The 23,587-nt window shown below is 45.6% G+C and overlaps 2 pseudogenes; both read left to right on the forward strand.

The window, feature by feature from the left end:
• The first annotated feature begins 8,061 nt into the window (after nucleotides 1-8,061).
• LOC111152278 lies at nucleotides 8,062-14,457 on the forward strand (annotated as a pseudogene).
• A 3,559-nt stretch (nucleotides 14,458-18,016) lies between these two features.
• LOC111152436 overlaps nucleotides 18,017-23,587 on the forward strand; it is an 11,300-nt pseudogene continuing 5,729 nt past the window's right edge.

Here is a 23,587-nt window from a genome sequence, read left to right on the forward strand (position 1 = left end):
CCACTGAGCCACCCAGGTGCCCCTTTGTATTGTTTTTTTTTTTTAATTTTATTTATTTATTTGACAGACAGAGATCATAAGTAGGCAGAGAGGCAGGCAGAGAGAGAGGAAGGGAAGCAGGCTTCCTGCTGAGCAGAGAGCCCGACGTGGGACTCGATCCCAGGACCCTGGGATCATGACCCGAGCCGAAGGCAGCGGCTTAACCCACTGAGCCACCCAGGCGCCCCCTTTATATTGTTTTGATATGAAATGAGATGAGTTCTGAATTGCTCTGAAGAATTAAATGGTGTTTATTTTATGCAGTTTGTGTTGTGCAGATGAACCCAGAGACTATGAGTGAGTCACCAGCTTTATTTTAGGAAATGTGCAGTCTGACTAGAGATGTTGTCTATCTAAACATTTCTGAAGAAATGTATGGCTGATGGACTTTAAGAGGAGTGGAGTATAATATTCTATTGTATATCTTTCCTATTCTGGGATGGAGGAGACTTACTTATCTTAATGAACCTTAGTAAATATCTTTTATTTGTGAAATACTAGTGCTGCATTAATTCAGGGATGGGAAGATGAGAATTTGTGTTCCCTTGTGAATCAACAGCAGTTGGAGAGAACAGAACTGCTACCAGAATAAAGATGTGAATGAAGAAGAGGGTTTTCAGACCCCAGATGAATTGCAGAAAGCTTTGACCATGAGCAAAGTTCCAGGATCTATGTACTGCTTCTTGGTACTTCTAGTCCAATTGTAAAGGTGGATGGAAACCACAGGAAACACAATGAAGCCAGACTTAATGAGGACTCAGACCTTCAGGAATGAATGTGTGTCCACTTCCAATATGCAGAACTCTGACCTGCTGTGGTTCTGGGAGAGATGAGAATATATAGAATCGGAAGTGGAAGAAGGAAGCCACAGATCTCAGTTCCTGCCTGTAACCAAAAGTAGGAAAAGGACTGTAGTAGTTTTCTATATTTTTTCTTTCTTGTCAGGTCATTTTTATTAATTATGTATTTTCTTTCTTCCTTCTTCTTACCAGTGTGATTTTATGCAAGTTGTCCATGTTAATATTTCAAATGTAATCTCTAGGTAACAGAATAGTCAAATGATTCTGGCTAGACTTAAGATACTAAATATAACTATTAATTCAATGCTTGGGACTGCCTGTCTTTTCCATTTTGGGGAAAGAGTGAAAAGTTTTTCACTTGTAGGTGTAGCCATGTAGATGGGTGATAAGGTGGAGTTGTTATGCTGTTATATGGAAGTTCCAGTATGAGTAAAATGATGTATGGGGAAGCTGAGGATCTAGAGGTGTGAAATCTGCCCATCATCCATTCTTTGCCTTTTGATTCAAATCTACCCTGTATGTGCCCGACTTGTTCATACCGGATGTCATAAACGTTTTATTTTTGTCATGTGGCACACTTGGCACAGCCTTTGTCAGTCAGTGCACTGGTGGGTTTGGCTAGCAAACCCTGAGATGGTGAATGAAATGATTACTCCAGACACCTTCGTAGGAGAAAGGAGAGGCCTGGGGACAGATGCTCTAGTGGCAAAAGGCCGCCAGGCCAAGCTTTGTCCCCACTTCATTGGGGTCATATCAATACACCCAGCACAAGCACAAAGCAAGGAGGAAAGTGTAGCCTTAATGGGTAGGACAGTAATATGCGGGGCCATGCGCGGTAAGGGCAAGGAGGCTAAGAGTTCATGAAGTACATGAGCACCACATGTGCCTGTTTCTCCTCGAAATTTAAACATTTATTCCCTAGAAGAGAACTTTGAGCCACACTTAGAATCTGGCTGGTTTCAGCCAAGAATCTTCAAAGGAGGCCAGCGTTCTGGGCATTCCTCCTTTGTTTTTCAGTTGGTTTCATCCATGGAGGCCAATACAGGTCAGATTTTGGCTGTCTCAGCACTATGAATCCCTAGGGGGCAGCAAAGGGAATAGAGCCATAAGTAGCTGGGAACAAAGCTTTCTTCTTCTTTTGCTATGTTTTGAAAGAGATTTTATTTATTTACTTGTCAGAGAGAGAAAGAGTGAGCAAGTATAAGCAGGGGGAGCAGCAGGCAGAGGAAAAGAAGGCTCTCTACTGAGCAAGGAGTCCCATGCGGGATGTGCTTCCAGGACTCTGGGATCATGACCTGAGCCAAAGTCAGATGCTTAACCCACTGAGCCACCCAGACGTCCAACTTTCAGTGTTTTCACCCGTTGATCTTACAATGTTACTGCCAGTGGCCTGGAGAAGATCTAGCTTCTCTCGCCTTTAAGTAAATGGGTATGGAATTGTAATAGGCTACAATTGTACATTGAAGCAGTTCTAGAAGGCTGCCTCCTAGGAACTCTTGCCAGTTCTCTAGTGAGAGTTTTCCTGCCCAGCAGCCTTGGTCTGCGGCATGTTGGTGAACCTTCTTTCCCTACCTGAGGACCCCAGTTCCACCTTCTCCAATAAACAGAGTGTCAGGCTTATTCTCTCAAATGTCTTCTGTTTTTAGAGGTAACGTCTACTTCTTTTATCTCCTACTTCTGTTTTCCTTAGAGCTTTCTTTTACTTCTTTCATAGTTAAAATATTTGCTTAATAATTCTTTATATCACATTTTCCATGTTAAAATGAGTGATGTGGTTTCTGCCTCCTGACTGGACACTGAGTGATACAAACATCTAAACTGAACTATATCTTGGGGGAGGGCCCTGCACTGCTCACAGTACATGGTAAGGGTAGTGGGGGAATTTTCAAATTTATCAAAATGTTGACCACAAAAATAAAGTCATAAATATACTCTTTGGGATGTTTGTATATATATATTTTTTATTAATAATTTTTTAAAATTTATTTTCAGCATAACAGTATTCATTGTTTTTGTATCACACCCAGTGCTCCATGCAGTCCGTGCCCTCTCTAATACCCACCACCTGGTTCCCCCAACTTCCCAACCCCCAACCTCTTCAAACCCTTCAGATTGTTTTTCAGAGTCCATAGTCTCTCATTGTTCACCTCCCCTTCCAATTTGTATATATTTTAAATAGTCTATATATTAATGTATTATCTGACATGTTCATCTTCTCTTACAGTCTACCTTGCGGCTTTATGACACTGGATTCCTTTTAGATGGGCTATGGGTATATTTCCTTTGAAATGGAGAGGAAAGAAAGGTATGGATGTGATAGGAATTATCCACACAAAAAAGAGGAATCTTTTGAAACTAGTGGACCAGCTGTCCATGTAATTCCAGAAAGAATGGTTAAAACCATCATTCTTGGGAGGAGTGAGGTCAGCATCATGGCAGAATGAGTCCTCCATTTGTCTACCCCTTTCTGTTTACAACTAGTAAGATTCCAAAACCCAAAAAAGGTTCCTCTGCACAGCACACCAGACGCCAAAGAAATCCATCCATGTTTACATCTGAGAGGGTGTGGATTGACTCCAGGGAGACCAGGGAGACCAGAGCCCAGGCAGCTTGGTGGGGCCTGTTACCCTGGCTTTTACAGTGGTGGTAACACTCACCCGTGACTCCTGTGGCTGAAAAGATGTGGGTGGAAACGAGTGAGTGAAAGGTTACTTGGTCCTGTGGACTGTGGCTGGAGGATCCCATAGCTGTGAAACCACAGAGCAGGGTCCTCTGAGGTAGGATATCTGTGACCAGGAGGGACAGTCGGGGGAAGGAAAAGGCAAGGGAAAGAGGCAGAGAAGAAGAAATACTTTATGCACTGTCCGCCCCGAGAGTTCAGCAGGAGAACTCCCAGCTCCTTGGGACTCCTGAACTTGAGGATCCTCCTCCTGGAGTGTGGGGCACGCCCCAAGCCCAGGGGTTTAGTACATGCTGCTCCTAGTCGGTTGCCAGCCCCCTACTTTTTTTCTTTATATTGAGTCTGGTCTAAATCCCCAGGGCTGCTCTGGGAAGAGAAACCAAACGCTTGTGGTATTCTGCCACCTGCTATAATACTAAAGAAGGGTCTCTAACTGCCCATCTATGAACTGTTAGAATTCAAGTTAATAAATCTTGACCTACATGAAAAAGGTGTTGGCTTCTTCAAATGATCTGGCGGAGAAAATCTCATGAAAGACCATGAAAAATTGTGGTTACACGATCTTGCTGAAAGAAAATGACAGTTCTCCCACCACCAAACCTAAATTAAACATTGTTTTATTGGATGTCTGTAGTAAGTGGGTTTAATCCTTTCCTCCAACTGGCACATTATGAAATCACACGTCATTTTACCAGGGCCCGTGTTTTATGGCATGTTTTCTGGAACTGCTCAGAAGAACTTGAAGCAACTAAACATAAGATGTATTATATGGCTGTGAAAGTAGAAAGTATAATATTAATCCTACTTCCATCAGGATAATTTATTTTGAGCAAGAAAAATCATTCATGGACAATGAACAGTGTTTGTGGATAAAGCAGCTAGAATTTGAGCCTGCTGAGCAGGGGGAGGGCAGTGAACCCTGCTGCTTGGTGTTCTTCCTGCAGTGTCTTCAGGTGTCCCTCCAGCATCCTTCAGGAAAACCTTCCCTGTGCTTTGTCATTCCTTCCCCTCTTCTCCCAACATGGGATCCAGGGTCTGCATTCAGGGGAGATAAGCTTTCTGGCCCAATCATACTGGGCCATGTCTGAGCCCAAGGTCCTCTTCCTATTCCTCTTTTACCCTGAGTTGTGTGGAGCCAGGGCTGGGCTGGACTTGAGGACTGGGGCGTGTGAGGGCGTGGGGAGCCATGTCCCTGCAGCTCCATCCCTCCCTCCTCTGGGAAGGTCCTGGATGAAAGGTTACTAGATGGCAGGACTCCTGTCTTCCTTCATCTCTGCATATTTGAGAATGAAGTGTCAGAAGTAAAACTTGTGTAGTCCAGTTCCTGGCACTTAGTAGTTACTCAATAAAATTTGGTTTTCTTCCCTCTGACTTTTTGCAAAATCCCACTATGTTCTCAGGCCTTGAGGAATCTCCCCATTGGGCAGAGATTGGTGGTGGCAGTGGAGGGTGGACCTAGAGGATGATATTGGCCCTAACTGTTTTGCTTCACTTGAGATGGATTTTCCCAATATTCCTGAGTCTAAGTGGATATTGGCAGAATAGACCTTTGGGGATGATAATGTGGGATGTATTCAGGTGTATGTAGAAGCCCTGGGTTTGCCCAGAGTTTAATATCTCAGACCAGACTCTGGGTGGAAACCAATCACTCCCATGCACCAACAGGTCCATCAGTCCTTGCTTCATGAAAACAGATAGAGTGGATCATTCAGAACAATTGAGAGTGAACACAGGCTGGGAGAGGCTGGACACGTGACCAGGGCACACAGTGCCTCCCTTTGTGGATGCCATGGACATTCCACAGGAGATCACATATCAGGGTTGTGGAGGAGAACAGGGCACCACTAAACCCCAACAAGCACGTGTATGGGGCACATATGTGGATGAGCATGTTGTCAAAAGCCCCTCTGAGGAGGTCACTTTAGGTGAGACTGGAATGGTGACCAGTTTGGAGGACGACGGTGAACAGGAACATCCATGGGCTTGTGAGAAGCCTTGAGGCTGGGAAAGCTTCGTGAACTGGAGGAATGCTGCCAGGCCAAGAGGGAGCACTGGGTGCAGTGGAATGAGGTCAGAGCGGAAGTTGGGGCTGGTTGAGGTTTAGCAGGGGGATCCCTGGAAGGGGTGAAGCAGAGCTGATATAAGATGGTTTGAGAGGTTATAACCCGGATGGAAAATGAACTTGAGAGGGCGAGGCTGGAGGTGGGCAGGGGACGCCCATGGGGAAACAGGGACACCATGTCTGTGTGAGGGGGGAAGTGATATGGGTGTGGAGCTAGAAGGTAGTCATGGATATGGATCAGAGAAAAGTCTTGAACTTTCTGGTGCACTGGCAGCAGACTGGGTCGGAAAGTGGAGTGTGTGGTGGAATGATCCTCCAGTTTCTGGCAGGCATAACTGGGTGACCCCAGGTGCCCTTTACTGAGATGGGGAACTGCAGGAAGGGAGAGGCTGGAAAGGAAGCCCTAGTGCTCCACGGTGTTCTTTCAGAGACCACAGAATCCACCTTTCCTGGTGCACACTGTGGCCTGGTGGGGACTCTACCCAGGCCTTGTGTGATAGTATAGTATTAAGAAGCCACAGGGTGCTGTCCATTCAGCTGGGGCAGGGTCAGTGTCCTGGAGCTGGTCCTGGAAGATTCTGTGATGCTCAGGCTTAACCTCTCTGTTGCCACGCTGTGGGGAGCAACTCGGTTATCTCCTGGTGATAAAAAGCAAAGCAGCTACACTAGGGGTGTTTCAAAGTCTTCTGCCACATAGCATTCACCAGCTGACAGGATTCACCAACCAACAGAATAGTTTTGGTAGTGAACAGAAAGTACAAGTAGCCCCAAGCATAGGGCTTTTTTAATCTTGGCTGTGCCACACACTCCTTGCTTCTGATCTAGAAGCTAGCCAACCTGGAGAGTAGCAGTTGTTCAACAAAGGATTACGGAGTCTCCACCTCTGTGTGTCCCCCTGCAGAGTGGGTCAGTGTATCTGTACCTGCCCTGTTTCTGTGGCTCTGTTCATGCTGTTTCCTTCCTGATAACTAGGGTGCACCGTCCAGAGGGCAGGGCAGAGTCTGCTAGGGCTGCATTTTGTAAGCTTTCATTTTCAAATGGTGGAAGGAGTCAGCACAGGATTCTTCTGTCTGGGAGTGCTGAGTGCCCCAGGTTCCTGTTTCAGCTGAGACCTCTGCAACCTGTGCCAGGCTGTGCTTCTCCCCTCTCCTGGAACCACCTGCCTCTCAGACAAGAGGAGCCTCAATGTTGGATCTGGAAGCAGGGTTTGGGGCTTGAGCACTGAACCGCATGTGCAATCTCTGAGAGCAGATTTGGGGCTGGCTGAGGTCTCACAGTACTGAGTTAGAGACGCTCCAGAAGCCCCAGGTTTTCAAGCAGGTGAGTGGGCTCTGAAGTTACTTGGTTGACAAGAAGAGGAAAGTGGGGAGCAGATGCTTGGGAGGAGGTCACCGAGATCCTGGGGGTGCTGAGAGACTGGTGCAAATAATAATGAGGCTCTGAGATGACCCAGGACGACTACAGTGGGGACTCCACTTTACTCATTTACTTAATGACGTTTCTGTAGCTTTCCTAGGAACAGGCACTGTTCTAATGTGCACTGACTCTCCATAAATAAATTCATAGGATACTTCTTAGACAGTGGGATGAGATCTTATTACTCTCTCCATATTGCAGATAGGACCTGGGGCAGAGCAGATCAAGAAACTTGCCTCAGGTGATTCCCACAGCAGGTGGCTTAGTATGGAGGAGACCTTACCAGTCAGCCTCAGAATCTGTTCTTCCCAGGACCACTGGCTGACCCCCTCCCCTCTCAGGGTGAGTGGTTTGAAGCCCTTCTTTTTGACCAGGTCTCATTTTATCTTGTGCTTCCCACTGTTCTGCTGGGATCCTTTATCCTGAGGCAGAAATTCCTCAAAGATAGAGAAGATGAGGATTAAAGGTTCATGGGCAATTGTCTGGCTTCAGCTATGAGCAAGTCCACGTCCTTGGTCTTGAGCAGAAAAGGGCTGCAGGAGGCAGGAGCTGAAATCAGGGTGAACTCACCTATCAAAGGACCCCAGAACAACGTGCCTATGGTAGGAGCCACAGTGTCCTTGAGGAGGATGCAGTCTGACTGTCATGCTTCTCAGTCATTCCCTGGTCATAATTAGGGGGCAACAGAACAGCACACAGGAGCTGGTGTGTCCTTCACGGGGAGGGCCCTGAGTCTACACCTTGTGTCCCTGGACCTCTGTGGTGGCCTGTGACTTATGCAGACATGGAGGAGGCCTCTGTGCTGAGGCGGGAAGGGTCTGGTCCTGTGGGCAGATCAGGCTGGGAAAGTTTCCAAAGGGCTGGGTGGGCTTTCTTGACATCAGGATTGTGGGGCCCCCATTCATCAGCATAGTGAGCAGTAGGAAAGGCTGTGATCTTGCTGGGGTCTGTTGCCAGCCCTGAGCCCTCCTGTCTGCTCTGAGGCCCAGAGCTCTGGGCTGGCCCTGCTTCCCCTCTGGATGTGTCACCTGCCTCCTGCCCTGTGTCTCCCCAGGTCTGAGGAAATGGAGGATTGCTGCAGAGGCTTTTTGCTCTCCCATCTCTCCTACCTGCTTCTCCTCTTCCAGCTGCCTGCTGGGGGCTCTGCAGGTGAGTGTGTCCCGTCCCCCTCCCTGTGTCTCCCTGGGGTGGGTGAGAGGCCCCGGATCTCTGCTGCTGTCTCCATCAGGACAGATGGCTATTGGTGGAGGCCCTGGCTCTACACAGATTCTGGAGATGCCCCAACTGCTATTTGAAATTAAACACATAGGAAGAATCCCAGAACTGCAAAATAAGGGCAGGGGACCATGAGAGTTCTCTAATGAGTTTATGTCTCTAAAGTAAAAAATGTTAATTTCACTATGAAAAGTATGAAAATAATTGTCTCTTTATATTTTGTTTCCTGGCTTTATTGGCTTTTAGTTTCCTAGCTTTACTGGTACTTATATTTCACAAATATTTATAGGGTACTGAGTACATGTTAGGTGCTACTCTGTGTACAAAGCAGCCAGTCTCTATCTTTACAGAGCTTACATTCTGGCAGGGACAGTGAGTACTAAATACCACAACCCCATACAGTCTATGTCGGTTAGAGGAGTGGAGAGCATGGGACAAGGACATAGAGCAGGTGGGGCAGTCAGGGCTGCAGGATGGCATGTGGGAAGGCAGCAGTGCTCCATAAGGTGGTCACTGTATGCAGTGAGATGGGAACAAATACATGGAGGAGGTGGGAGGAGCCGGTCTGGATCCCATGGATAGGGGTTCTCCACAGTGAGGAGCAGCCAGACAAAGCTGGAGGTGTGCCTGTGTGTTCAAGGAGCAGAGGAGGTGAGTGTTGGCCAGAGCAGAGTGAATGAGGGGGAGAGAAGCAGGAGTTGGGGATCAGAGAGCAGGGAGGGTCTTCCTTAATGGGCTCAGGATCACTTGGGCAACTGCAGAATCATTGAAAGGCTTTGGTAGAGGAGGGACATGGTTTTGGTTCCAGGTTTAAAGGTTCGCAGACATTGACTGGAGAGAGGATGTCACAGGGAGACTAGTAATTGTCATCCCCCAGGTGAGACAGATAGTGACTCAGCCAAATTTGAGTAGCACAGGAGCTGAGAAGTCGGTGTTTAGATGTCTGGTGGGGTTTGTCCTGCCGAAGTGTCCTGCTGTGACATATCTACCAGGTGTCAGAAGACGAAGGCCTACAAGAGGCTGGGGGCAGTGGGATGAACCCTCTTTGGGAACAGGTAGTAATTTGGGTCCTGTGAGCAGTGGAGTGAAGGCAGGTTTTTTTTTTTTTTAAAGATTTTATTTATTTATTTGTCAGAGAGAGAGAGAGAGCGCGAGAGTGAGCACAAGCAGATAGAGTGGCAGGCAGAGGCAGAGGGAGAAGCAGGCTCCCTGCTGAGCAAGGAGCCCGATGTGGGACTCGATCCCAGGACGCTGGGATCATGACCTGAGCCAAAGGCAGCGGCTTAACCCACTGAGCCACCCAGGCGTCCCGTGAAGGCAGGTTTTAATGGAAGTAGCTGTGAGGTCTAGTTTCTAGCACACATATAATTCAGCAGAGAACAAAGACATAGGCCGAAATGATAAATTTAGGAGCAAGTGGAGGAAAGTTTCAGGTGTGGTGCAATGAGTAGGATGTTACCAGTAGGCCATAGTAGTGCTCTTTGGTGAGTGTTCAGTCCTGTCCTAGGAGGAGGCAGGTTAGAGCTGTGGTTTTCAAGAGTGTGATCCCTGGGACATCAGTATCAGCTTCTCACCACCTCCTTAAAATGCACATTCTTGGACCCACTCCAGACATCCTGAACCAGGAAGCCTGTGGGTAGAGCCCAGCAGTCTGTGTTTCACAGGCCTTCCTGGTGATTGTGATGCCTGTGGAAGTTTAGAACGGCTGAGTCAGAGCGTCCTTCATGGAAGGGTCTGGAGTGAGGAGCACAGGCTTCTGAGGAGACTCTTTGACACCATTTGCATGTTTTAAAGTTGTAGGATAAAATTGTTCCATTAGGAGTTGTCACAGCTGAGTCCCTCAGTTAGGGCCTCCCTCCTGACAGTGTGTTTCCTTCCCTGTCCTGCATCTCTCCAGCTTCCTCACTCCTATGTCTGTGTGCACAGAGGAGTTTATGGTGATTGGCCCCTTGGAACCCATTGTGGCAGTGCTGGGTGGGGACATCACGCTGCCATGTTGTGTGTCCCCGGTTATGGATGTGGAGAATATGGAGCTGCGGTGGTTCTGCTCCAAGTTCTCAGAAGCAGTGTTCATCTATCAAAACTAGCGGGAGCAGAGAGAATAGCAGTTGCCTCAGTACAGAGGGCGAACCTCACTGGTGAAGGATTTCTTCACCCAGGGGGAGGCTGTAGTGAGCACCCACAATGTCCAGGCTTTTGACAATGGGCTGTATACCTGTTTCTTCTGAATGGGAATCTTCTATGAAGAGGCCAGTTTGGAACTGAAGGTGGCAGGTGGGTTGCTGATGTATATTTAGAGACCTGCAGTATTGGAATTTGGATCCACCTCAGGGTCTAAGTTAATAGCCCTCAATTTATACAAGAGGGAAAGTGGGTCTTTCACTCTTCATTTATTCAGTTTAAATATATAGAACTCCTGGTACATGAGAGCTATGTTCTCTGCACCTGGGTATCTCGGTGTAACAAATAAAGGTCCCTGCCATGTAGAGTTAATATTATACAGACAATAAATAATCAAATAGGTTATAGACAATATTTGATGTTGGTGAGTAGAGATTTAGTCAAATAAATACTTTAGGGGTGAGAGTTCCAAGCAGAAGAACAGCATGTGAGACACCTGAGGGAGGAGTGTGGCTGGTGAGTCTGGTGTAGAGGTGAATAGGACGGCGGTGCGAAGTGACTTTCTGGAATATGGAGGTGTTCCAGGTCCGGGTGCACAGAGACGGGATTTATCAGGAGAAGCCCATGGGTAACGCACACTTGAGCAGATATTTGAGTGAAGCAGACAGTGTTCTGAAATGGCCTTCTGGTTGATGGATCTCTGTGGGGCATACACAGCGTGGTGATTGTGGTTCTGAGCAATCAACCAAATTGTCCTAGGCCTGGACTGTGTACTCCCTGACAAGTGCAGATGGTGGGATTGGGGAGGAAGTGAATAGGAGTTTCGTTTGTGGGGTAGTGGGGGTGGTAATACCAGACCATCAAAGGCTTAGTGTATTCTTATGCCGTTTAGATGCAGGGTTGAGGGAATTTTAAACAGAGCAGTAGAGCGAGGTGTGTGAGGGCAGGTTTGTTTTGGCAGCTGTAATGGAAGTTGTATGGAAGGTGAACAAGACTGGAGGCCTGGATGTAGTTATGGGGTGGAGAGGATGGCCCCCTGCTTTCAATTAGAGGCAGTGTGGAGGGAAAAGAGCACTCCAGCATCAGAGAGGTTTCGATGTAGACCCAGCTGAGTGAGGAGATTTGGGGACAAGGGACTTCAGGTACTCACAGGTTTTTTTTTTTTTTTAATTGGTTGTTTAGTGGTAGAAATATTGATTTTATGTGTAAGCTGCAGAGTGCTGCCATAAGTTGTGTAAAACAGACATAGAAATCTCAGTGGCCTATAAGAACAAGCATTTTTAAAATCTGGCATTCAGGGAGTTCAGCTCAGCTGGGCTGTGTTTGGCTAATCTTAACAGGTCTTACTCATAAATCTTCAGTCCGTAGGGGAAATATAATTAAAAACATAATCTTCCAACCCAGAATCTTGTCTCTAAGATAGTAGGAAAAAAGATCCTTTTTATTATTAAATTATCATTAACTACAATGCACTGTGCATCACATAGATTCTATCAAGAAATGCAAAGACAGAAGAAATCTCATCTTTTCCATATGCAGACAGAACTCATTCCATACATGTTCTCAGGATCAACAGTTATGAGCCCTCAAGTAGGTGGACTTGTCAGCACCATTTGTCGTACATGGTGCACCTTATATTTGCTTGGAAATTGGGTGAGCATGTAAGTTAGCTAATTGGCTTTATTCCAAGGAAAATCAAATTCTCCTACCATAAAAATAAAAAAAAATAATTCCAGTGTACTTAACATAGAGTGTTATATTCATTTCAGGTGTGCAATATAGTGAATCAACACTTTCACATATACTCAGTGGAATTTTCAACAGAAACTCTGGGGCCAGAATGGAGTGGTGTGATATATTCAATGTGCTAAAAGGAAAAAAAAAAAAATCTCAGCCATGAAACCAGCAAGGGGATCATTCGGAATATAAGGAGAGATGCAGAGTTTCCCAGACAAATAAAAGTTAAAGTAGTGTTGTTGTTGTTGTTGTTTTTAACCAATTCTCTGATCAAGATGACAGGCTGTGATTTTACACATGGATCATAGTGCCCACTGTGGTTAGGCTCCTACCCTGTCAGAGAAGGGGGAGAGAGGGGTGCTTTCTTCCTTGGTGTGAGCAGCTCAAAGAGAGGGTTCCCAGGTCCTTGAGAAACACATTCTTAGATTACGGAGCTGGCAAAAGGCCTATTTTTTTCATTTTTAAAGTACTTATATACATTTCAAAGAGGAGAGAAAACACCCAGAACCACAAGTTTCCTCAAGTAAATGCTATAAGAAAAGGATGGGAAGGGGCTCTCTTTCCCTATTTTCAACAGAGGCAATAAGACTCTTACTTTTAATATATTTTGTCCTGACAGTGGACCTTGGCTGGGTTTGCTCAGCTGGTGTTGTCCAGGTGGCTATTGGTTGATCTAGGACAGCTTTAGCTGGAAAGGCTGCGCTAGCCTGAAGATGTCTGTCCTGTGGCAGAGGACAAGACAATGGCAGAAGCTGTTTCCAACCTCTGCTAGAGTCACATTCCCTGAACTCTCAGGGGCTGAGTCAAGTCACAGGATGGAGCCCAGAAGCAGAGTGTGAAGGCATTAACATTAGGTGGCAGAGGGCTGGCTGGATGTAAAGAAGAATGAAAGATTCGGGGTATTTTCATCCTTATCCTCAGAGATGGGGCCAAACATGAATTAGCTCAGGATTTGTGTCTGAAGCATCTGTGAGGAATCCTGGCACAGCTAATCCAGAGATGTGGATATTAGGGAGCAAGCTCAGGAGGTATGTAGGTTGGTGGAAGTGATGATCGAGTGGCAGTGGGTGTGCCTGCAGATGCCCTGGAGTGTGTGTGAGTTGAGAAGAGCAAAGGATGGATCCTGGAACCAAATTCCTCCTTCTGTCCCTCTGGGTGGTGGAATTCCCACCCTCATGGCTGCAGAGTAGAGCCTGCTCTCTGGGCCTGCCACAGGTCCCCATGTTCCTTCCTTCTGTTCTCCATGGCAGGACCCCTTACATTAATCCTTGTAGGGACCACTCCCCCCAAGGAGCCCCACACTTCAGTGCTGCACATGGAGTTGTGTACAGGAAGGTTCTGCTGGAATCCCTGGGCTCTGGGTGGCCTCCTTGTGCTCTACAGCTTCTCTCTTTAGGTGTGGGTTCTGCCCCTCAAGTGCACATCACAGGGCCAGAGGAGGATGGGGTCCGAGTTTTGTGCATGGCCTTGGGGTAGTTTCCAAAACCCCAAGTGCAATGGAGAGCTCTAAGTGGAGAGAAGTTCCTGATGTTCTCTGAGACCCAAGCCCAAGATGCTGAAGGGCTGTTCGCCAGAGGCCACTCTTGTAGTGAGGAACAGCTCTTCAGGGAATATGACCTGCTCAGTACTCAACCCCATCCTGGGCCAGGAGAAGGCAGTGGCTATTTTCATTCCAGGTCAGTACTAGTTCCCACTCCTAGAAGTGTGGGATAGTCTGTTTGGGGGTCCCTCTGTATGCTGGGCTGCGCTGTCCTGAGCAGTGCCCTGATGGGGTGTCTGACTGGGCACAGAACCCTTCTTCCCTCGGAGTTCTCCCTGGAAGCTGGCTTTCATGGTGATCCTGACTGTGCTGATGCTCCTACTCCTTGGGGCTGTCTTCTACATCATGAGAGAACATACTGCAAAGCTCCAGGAGATGCAGGAATGGGAGAATCTGCACAGAGACAAGGAGGAGAACCAGCAGATAAAGGAAGAGGCACTGAAGGCCAGAGGTAAGGCAGGGCAGGGTCAAGGCAGACAAGTGTGGAAGCTGGGGTGGAGGAGAAGCGGACAGTAGGCCCTTGGCCAGGATCAGGGGCCTGAGGAGGACCAGAGAGGACAGGTGGGGCTGTGGACGCTCAAGGTGTCTGGAGTTAGATCTTCATGGAGACATATAAGTGCTCTTGTGGGTTTTACAGGTACAGTCTTTGCTGCTCTTAGTGATGGGAGTTTATGTGTATTTTTCACTTTTTTTTTCAGATGAACTCCAGGCCAATCTTGGTACGTTGTGTCCTTTTCCGAGAAGTTTCTGTGTCACATTTGTAGGACACATTCTGGTTCTCAGCTCACCTGTTTTCCTGTGTTGCCTTTCAGACTGGAGGAAATCTGTTTACCTTCCCGGTAAGTGACTGTCCGGATATCCTTGGGTCTCTTGCCCCCTAAGCCATAGTGTCCCCTCTCTGTTTCATGCAGAGACATGAGAACCCATCCCTGGTGCAGAAGTGGAAACTGGTGGGAGGCAGAACTTGTTCCATGGGCTTTCCCCATTTGGGCTATTGTTTCGCACACGGTGCTTTGAAACCTGGAATGATGGTGGTCACTGGAGTCTGTTGTGCATCTTGGGTTGATCTACCCATCACCTTTTTAGCCTTTAGTTTTCAATGCAACTGGTTCTCAGTCAACCTGAATACTCTGGAATATTTTAGAGAAACTATATAAAGAAATGGGGGTCGTTAAATTCAGGATTGTGATCCCTCCACATAACACCATCATGGGAGAGTCTTTTCTCTCCAGTTCCTGGAGGTACTGATCACAAAGTGTTGGGTAGAGGACTGGGCAGAGCTTGGGTGGGAATGTCATGGTATAAGTTGTTACTGGTCCAGTGATGTGCTTTCTGAGAACGTCTGGCCACTTTTACCGTAGAGCTCACCTAACATCCCGGTCCTTATTGCATCTCCCCTTTCTGTTATTTCCCATATCTCTCTTTCCTGGAATTCATTGGATGTAATAATGATTTCTTACATTCATGGAATAATGTATACTTTATTCCCTAAAATATTTTCATACATAGTATAATTTTTGACCTTTAAACCAAATTGAAAGCAGATGGAATAAGAATTTTGCATGTTTTTCTTTCCATGTGAAAATTTCTTTATTTTGGGATGCAATTGATTTGGGATTCATTTCAGAAAAATTCTGTGTATGAAATTTATTAGTATTTTCTTTTGGTAATCAAGAATGGTTGGACATAGTGTATTGTTCTTTGAAGGAATACTATTTTTTATCAAAATTTATTTGAAATCCACGTTTTGACTTATTGTTGAATCCTGCTGCACCCTATAAAAAAGAGAGGAAACATCTTGAAAGAAGTTGCTGTGGCTGATATCAAAGAGATTACTGCCTATGTTCTCCTCTAGGATTCTGATCGATTCCTGTTTCATGTTGAGGTCTTTTATCCATTTTGAGTTTATCTTTGTGTACCATGTAAGAGAATGGTCGAGTTTCATTCTTCTACATATAGCTGCCCAGTTTTCCCAGCACGATTTATTGAAGAGACTGTCTTTTTTCCATTGTATATTTTTTCCTGTTTTGTCAAAGATTATTTGACCATAGAGTTGAGGGTCCATATCTGGGTAGCAACTTCTTTCAAGATATGTCTCCAAAGGCAAAGGAAACAAAAGCCAAAATAAACTTTTGGGACTTCATCAAAATCGAAAGCTTCTGCACAGCAAAGGAAACAGTAAAGAAAACAAAGAGGCAACCCACGGAATGGGAGAAGATATTTGCAAGTGACAGTACAGACAAACGGTTGATATCCAGGATCTATAAAGAACTTCTGAAACTCAACACACACAAAACAGATAATTATATCAAGAAATGGGCAGAAGATATGAACAGACACTTCTCCAATGAAGACATACAAATGGCTATCAGACACATGAAAAAATGTTCATCATCATTAGCCATCAGGGAGATTCAAATTAAAACCACATTGAGATACCACCTTACACCAGTTAGAATGGCCAAAATTAGCAAGACAGGAAACAACATGTGTTGGAGGGGATGTGGAGAAAGGGGAACCCTCTTACACTGTTGGTGGGAATGCAAGTTGGCGCAGCCTCCTTGGAGAACAGTGTGGAGATTCCTCAAGAAATTAAAAATAGAACTTCCCTATGACCCTGCAATTGCACTACTGGGTATTTACCCCAAAGATACAGATGTAGTGAAAAGAAGGGCGATCTGTACCCCAATGTTTATAGCAGCAATGGCCACGGTCGCCAAACTGAGGAAAGAACCAAGATGCCCTTCAACGGATGAATGGATAAGGAAGATGTTGTCCATATACACTATGGAGTATTATGCCTCCATCAGAAAGGATGAATACCCAACTTTTGTAGCAACATGGACGGGACTGGAAGAGATTATGCTGAATGAAATAAGTCAAGCAGAGAGAGTCAATTATCATTGGTTTCACTTATTTGTGGAGCATAACAAATAGCATGTAGGACATCGGGAGTTAGAGAGGAGAAGGGAGTTGGGGGAAATTGGAAGGGGAGGTGAACCATGACAGACTATGGACTCTGAAAAACAATCTTAGGGGTTTGAAGTGGCAGGGGGCGGGTGGGAGGTTGGGGGAACCAGGTGGTGGGTATTAGAGAGGGCACAGATTGCATGGAGCACTGGGTGTGGTGCAAAAATAATGAATACTGTTATGCTGAAAATAAATAAAAAATAAATTAAAAAAAAAGAATAGTGGGTATATCAAAAGGAGAAGAGAAGGAGAAAGGGGCAGAGCTTTTATTACAAAAGTGTTGTCTGAGAACTTCCCAATCCTGGGGAAAGAACTGGACATAGAAGTCTGTGAAGTTAATAGATAACCATATTATCTCAATACAAAAATATCATCTCCAAGACACTTTCCGATGACACTGTCAAATTTCAAAGATAAAGAAGGAATCTTGAAAGTATAAAAGAAAGTAACGTAAAACTGAGCCCCCAGAGAATAGACTAGAGGTAGAAATGTTGGTCATGGTCTTGAGGAGCTGTTAAGTCCTCAAGGTATTTACTAATGAAATGTCTCCTGGAGACTCTTTGGCACTAAAGGAGAACCGACAGTCGTTTCTGCAACCTTCTACAATCTTCAAGAGAGAAAACGCTGAGGCAATTAGTTTATTTCCAGGAGAAGTTAAAAAGATCCGGTGATGATAGGAACTGAATGTTAAGTCCCCCAAGGGTTCTCTCCATTGACTTATCACCTCCTGTTTTAATTTCATTACCAGTGCGGCTACAGTGCCCAACCAGACAGAACTTCCCAAGTACCGTAGGACATGCATTCACTGGCCTGACGAGCAGCCTACACTTCTCCATGACAAAGAGGAGGCAGTGTGCTTCAAACAGGATTAGTTTAAATGGTCCAGCTTAAAAATACTTTTACGTAGCTGAGCCTTTAGAGGCTGCGAGACACTGAAAAGTTGGAAACAAGCTCCACGGACTAGATAGAGACTTGGAAATCTTCCATTTCAAGCAACATACTGCATTGGAAGAGTCCTTAAACAGAATCTTGGAAAGAAGTTGCCTGGAAACTATAAACTCAAAGTCCAGTGAGAGTTTACACGCCTCTTGGCAAAGTTTGCCTTATTCTTTGTCGAGACATACTGCTCTGAGTTTAAATTTAGGACCCCTAAATAAAACAAAAACTAAGAAAAAAAAAAAAAACTGAGCCCCCATAGGAGAGATCATCAGCAGGTTTCTCAGCAGAAACTCTGTAAACCTGGAGAGAGTGGAATGACATACTCATAGCATTAACAAATAAATATTGCCAGACAAGAAATCTGTATCCAGGATTTATATTTCAGATATCAAGGAGAAATAAAGACTTTCCCAGAGAAAGAAAACTTGAGGGAATTCCCCACCACTAGTCCTGCCTCCAAGACATATTGAGCAGAACTTTAATACTGTAATGAAAAGATGAAGGTACAGAGACTCTGAGTAAGCTGGCAGACAGAGTCAGAAACTGTAACCTTATTTTAGAATAGGGCATTAAACACTTAATGATAACAGCAATGGCTAAAGTTATTACAAATAACTAGAGCTACTAGAGTTGGTAACAAACCTATACCAGGAAAAGAGTTTGTGACAGCAAAAAATGTAAAAGGGGAGGAGGAAAATGAGAACAGCTATGTAGGCAAATGAAGAAAAGTTGCCAACAGCAGGAAAAGCACCATTTAATCTATGAGACAGTTTATAAAAACCTCGGGGTAAGACAAAACAATATCTAGAGCAGAGAGAACCTTAAAAAGGGGCAAACTGAGGGAATCATCATGGAAAACCAGCAAGTGATAAAAGTAGATAGAAACACAAAGAAGAAGAAATAATAAAGATACAAAACAACCAGAAAAAAAAATAAAATGACAATAGTTAAGTCCTTACGTATCAATAATCACTTAAACATAAGTGGGTTGATTTTACCAATCAAAAGACAGAGAGTGCCTTGATAAATTAAAAACATAGACCCAAGTATGTGATGCTTTCAGAAGGGTCATTTTAGTGCTAAGGACAAACGTAGGTTTATAGTGAAGGAACGGATGTGGATAACCCAAGTGAATGGTACCAAAAATAAAGAAGGTATAGACATGTGTATGTCAGACAAGATAGACTTCAAGCCAAAAAGAAGATATAACAGTTGTAAATAGATGTGCCCTCAATACCTGAGTATTGAAATACATTAAACAAATACAGATCTTAAGGGAGAGATAGACAATAATCCAATAATAGCAGAGGACCTCAATACCCAACGGTCCACTGTGGAATTATCATCCAGATGCAGCATCAGCAAGGAAACAGAAAGTAACCACACTTCAGAAAAAAATGACAGACATTTACAGAACATTCTGTCCACCTGCAGAGGAATGCATATTCTTCTCATGTGTACCTTGAATGTTCTGCAGGATAGATCCCCTGATGGAACACAGAAATCTTCACAAAATTAAGAAGATTGAAACCATATCAGCCAACTTCTCTGACCACGTTGGTATGAAAGTAAAAATGAACAAGAGGAAATTGAGTAGACCTAAAAATATGTGGGAAAGAGATGACAAAGTTTTAAACAACTGAAGCCAGACACCTGGTTTTTGGACTAGTCTTGAAAGCATATGCAGAACTATATTGTATTAGTTGCATTATTACCTTAGATGCACATCATGTTTTATTCTCTACTAAGGATGTTTTCACAACACTTAACCTCATGCATGATCAATCATTTACTTTGCTTTTTACCCCTACTCCCTGTTTACCCACTGATTATAAGAACCTAATGGGGAGTGGAAAGAAACATTGTCTCAAAATTATCTGACATACCTCATCATTCCAGGTCCTGAATGGGGTGCCTTATTTTCCAGAGGAATATAGAGCTCCAGATTCTTTCAAGGCCCACTGTCTCAAGGTTTCCAGAAACCCCTCATCCTCCTCTCATACATTCACCTCCTTCCCCAAACAAGTAGTGGCTGTCCCTTTTCCTCCAGAGGGCAATGCAGCTTTGGGAATGATAGCCTTCTCCCTGGGCTTTCCTTGTGATAATGAAGCTTTCTTTACCTCAAAACCCATGTCTCAGACATTGGCTTACTGGGCATTGGGTGCTCAACTACTCTGAGTTTGGTAACACAATCAATAGGTCAAAAGGAAATCAAAAGGGAAATAAATAATGGTCTCAAACAAGTGAAAATGAAAATACAATATATCAAATTTTGTGGGTTGCAGTAAAAGCAGTTCAGACAGGAAGTTGAGAGCAACAAAAATTTAGGAAGGTCTCAAATAAACAATCTAACTTTACACTTCAATGAACTAGAAAAAGAGGAACAAATTAAGCCCAAAGTTAACAAAAGGAAAGAAATAATAAAAATGAGAGCAGAAGTAAATGAAATAGAGACCAGAAAAACAATCGAAAGGATCAATGTAACTAAAAGCTGGTTCTAGAAGATGATGAACACAAACTGGCAAAAAGTTAGCTAGTCTAAGAAAAAAAAGAGACATAGTACTGTACGATGACTAATATAATAAAAAAAGAAGAAATAAAAGAGGGTTATTACAATGGATAGGACAGGAATATGTAGAATCATGAAAGACTATGAATAATTGCATACCAACAAATTATATATCTAAAGGAAATGGGAACATTCCTAGAAACACACAACTGACCAAGACTGACTTAGGAAGATGTAGACAACCTGAACAGACCAGTGTAGTCATCTGAGAGGCACAAGTGGAGGCTGAAGGACAGGAAGACAGGCTTGTAGGGGAGGCACAGACACCAGAGAGCCTGGGGTTGAGGATCACATGGGGCCTACAGGCCCCCAAATTACAACTGGCATACACAAGGAGCTCTCCTTATGGCCGTTCTCTGCCCACTGATAACCAGATTAGCTCTGACCTGGCTGAGTTCCAAGAGCCCCCTCAACTTGCCTCTGTATTCATTGTGAAGCCCTGGGCACCAGGAGCTTTGGAACAGTTACAGTGAGATTCCAGAAAAATGGCATCCCCACTCCACCACTATCCCTGCCAGAAAGACAGCTCTCCCTGTGATCCTGCCTATTTGTCTCTTACCCCAGAGCCCAGTTGGTGGAGGATGTGCCCTGGGACAATGTCCCTGCAGAGAAGGGGCAGGTCTTTCTACTACCATCTGACTGAATAGGACAAGTACTGACTCTGCCTTCACACTAGTGTGAGGAACCCCAGCCCTCAGGACACTTATCCAGGCCCTGCCTCTCCTAGCATCCTGCACAGCCACCATGGAGGTTTTCTGAATGGCAAAGTGCACTCCAAAGCCCCTGTTATTGAAGAGACCTTGTTAGAGGACAAAGAATTGTTGAAGCCATGCCATGTTTGGAAGCTTTCCTTATGTTCTTCCTGATCTTAGTCCTGTTAATTCCCTGTAATTAACACTTATCTGATGTTAATCAGAGCACCATGTGCTCCCTGACCAGCCTGCCAATGTGCCTGCCCTTCCACCAGCCATGAACACAGGAAGCTCCTTACCTGATCTCACCAACCTCACTTTCCCCTGGCACTTCCCATCCCCCAGGGCCCTGAGGAGACAGCCTACCCCAGCCTGACTGAGGGTATAAGTACCTCCAAAATAAGACACAGCATGATCCACCTCAGGATCAATGGGAGCCAGTACCTGGACCAAGCTTGGGATATGATGAGACAGGACTTTACTCCCTGCTCAGCTACCCATTCTGTGGTCTTCCCTGAGCAATCCCAACCCCTAGGCTTCTTGGAGCATTCCCCACCCCCATGTTCAAGGCTCTGATAGCTACCCCTCACTGTCAGCCTCCTCCCTCCTCACTCAGTGCTATGGTTCTTGCATCCTCCAATTCCTTCCCCTCTGCTTCCTCTCCTGTACTGGGTAACCCCCTTACCCAGCTTCTCCCCCTGGAATCCCCTCCTGCCACTACCATACGCCCCTCAGCTGCCTGAGGTTGCCCAAGGGCCCATCTGACACCCAAGAGCAGCTGCCCAAAAAGTTTTTGACAACAATGTCACATGCCTTGTCCTGCATCACTCAGGGTGTCCCCTGGATATTAGCACATTGTCCACTGACCACAGGCTGCTTCCATACCCATACAGCCCCCCAAATTTGGTTCTGCCCCCCAGCACCTACCCCAAAGCCTCTATAGTATCCAGCAATGTCCTCTCAGGCCTGCTCAAAGCACCTTCAGGTGGGAAGCACCTGGGCAGCCCACCACATTGTGGGACACTATACCCACCCAGCTCAATAGGCATGAGCAAGCATTTTACCATCAGCCAGTGAGGGACTTCAGCCTGGAAAACCTGTTTCCTCACAGTGTGCTCTTTGATGACTGCTGCTCTGAATTTTTTGTCCCCTGGCATGCACACACTCTGTCTCAGCAGCAGGAACAGTTTAGCATGGAAGCCCATCAACCAGCCTGGTGTTGGATCCCCCAGCTTTTCTGAGGGGCCTTTATTTTTAGGGGACAAGGGGTCAATTAGTGGCCTACAAGACCCCCATGCCCTCAACCACCAGAACTTGACCCTCTGTTCCTGCCATGGCTCAGGGCCCAACATCATCCTCCCAGGAGAGTCCTCCCCAGGTTACTGTAATGAGATTGTGGCAGCCCTGGCTGGAGTGCCTGGCAGATGCTGGCGAGGATGTGGAGAAAGGGGAACCCTCCTACACTGTTAATGGGAATGCAAGCTGGTGCAACCACTCTGGACACAGCATGGAGGTTCCTCAGAAAGTTGAAAATAGACCTACCTTACGACCCAGCAATTGCACTACTGGGTATTTACCCTAAGGATACAAACGTAGTGATCTGAAGGAGCACGTGCACCCGAATGTTTATAGCAGCAATGTCCCCAATAGCCAAACTATGGAAAGAACCTAGATGTCCATCAAGAGATGAACCGATCAGGGGGGAGGAGTCAAGATGGCAGAGAAGTAGCAGGCTGAGACTACTTCAGGTAGCGGGAGATCAGCTAGATAGCTTATCTAAAGATTGCAAACACCTACAAATCCAACGGGAGATAGAAGAGAAGAAGAACAGCAACTCTAGAAACAGAAAATCAACCACTTTCTGAAAGGTAGGACTGGCGGAGAAGTGAATCCAAAGCGACGGGAAGATAGACCGCGGGGGGAGGGGCCGGCTCCCGGCAAGCGGCGGAGCAACGGAGCACAAAATCAGGACATTTAAAAGTCTGTTCCACTGAGGGACAGCGCTCCAGAGGATTAACCGGGGTGAAGCCCACGCGGGGTCAGCGTGGCCTCAGGTCCCGCAGGATCACAGAAGGATCGGGGGTGTCTGAGTGTCGCAGAGCTTACAGGTATTAGAACGGGGAAGCCGGCTACAGAGACAGAGCCGAGGAATAAGCTCTAAGCTCGGGGTTACCTTGAACCGGTCGCAGGCTCGGTCAGCTCGGAGCGCGGATGGAGGCAGGGTGACGGGAGTAAATGGGCGCTGTTCTCTGAGGGCGCACTGAGGAGGGGGCCCCGGGCTCTCGGCTCCTCCAGGCCGGAGACCAGGAGGCCACCATCTTCATTCCTGCCCTCCGGAACTCTACGGAAAGCGCTCAGGGAACAAAAGCTCCAGAAAGCAAACCCGAGCGGATTACTCAGCCCAGCCCCGGGTAAGGGCGGTGCAACTCCGCCCGGGGCAAAGACACTTGAGAATCACTACAACAGGCCCCTCCCCGAGAAGATCAACAAGAAGCCCAGCCAGGACCAAGTTCACCTACCAAGGAGAACAGTTTCAATACCAAGGAGAGCAGCGTAATTCCAAAGGAGGAGAAAGCAAAGCACGGAACTCATGGCTTTCTCCCCATGATTCTTTAGCCTTGCAGTTAATTTAATTTTTTTTCTTTTTTTTTTTCAATTTATTTTTCTTCTTCTGCTAAATTTTTTTTAACTTTTACCCTTTTCTTTTTTAACGTTTTTTAACTAGTTTATCTAATATATATATATATATATATTTTTTCTTTTTTCCTTTTTATATTTTTTTCTTTATTGGTTTTCTTTTTTTAATT

Source organism: Enhydra lutris, unplaced genomic scaffold, assembly GCF_002288905.1.
Source record: "Enhydra lutris kenyoni isolate GAN:26980312 unplaced genomic scaffold, ASM228890v2 scaffoldscaffold28, whole genome shotgun sequence".
Lineage (NCBI taxonomy): Eukaryota > Metazoa > Chordata > Mammalia > Carnivora > Mustelidae > Enhydra > Enhydra lutris.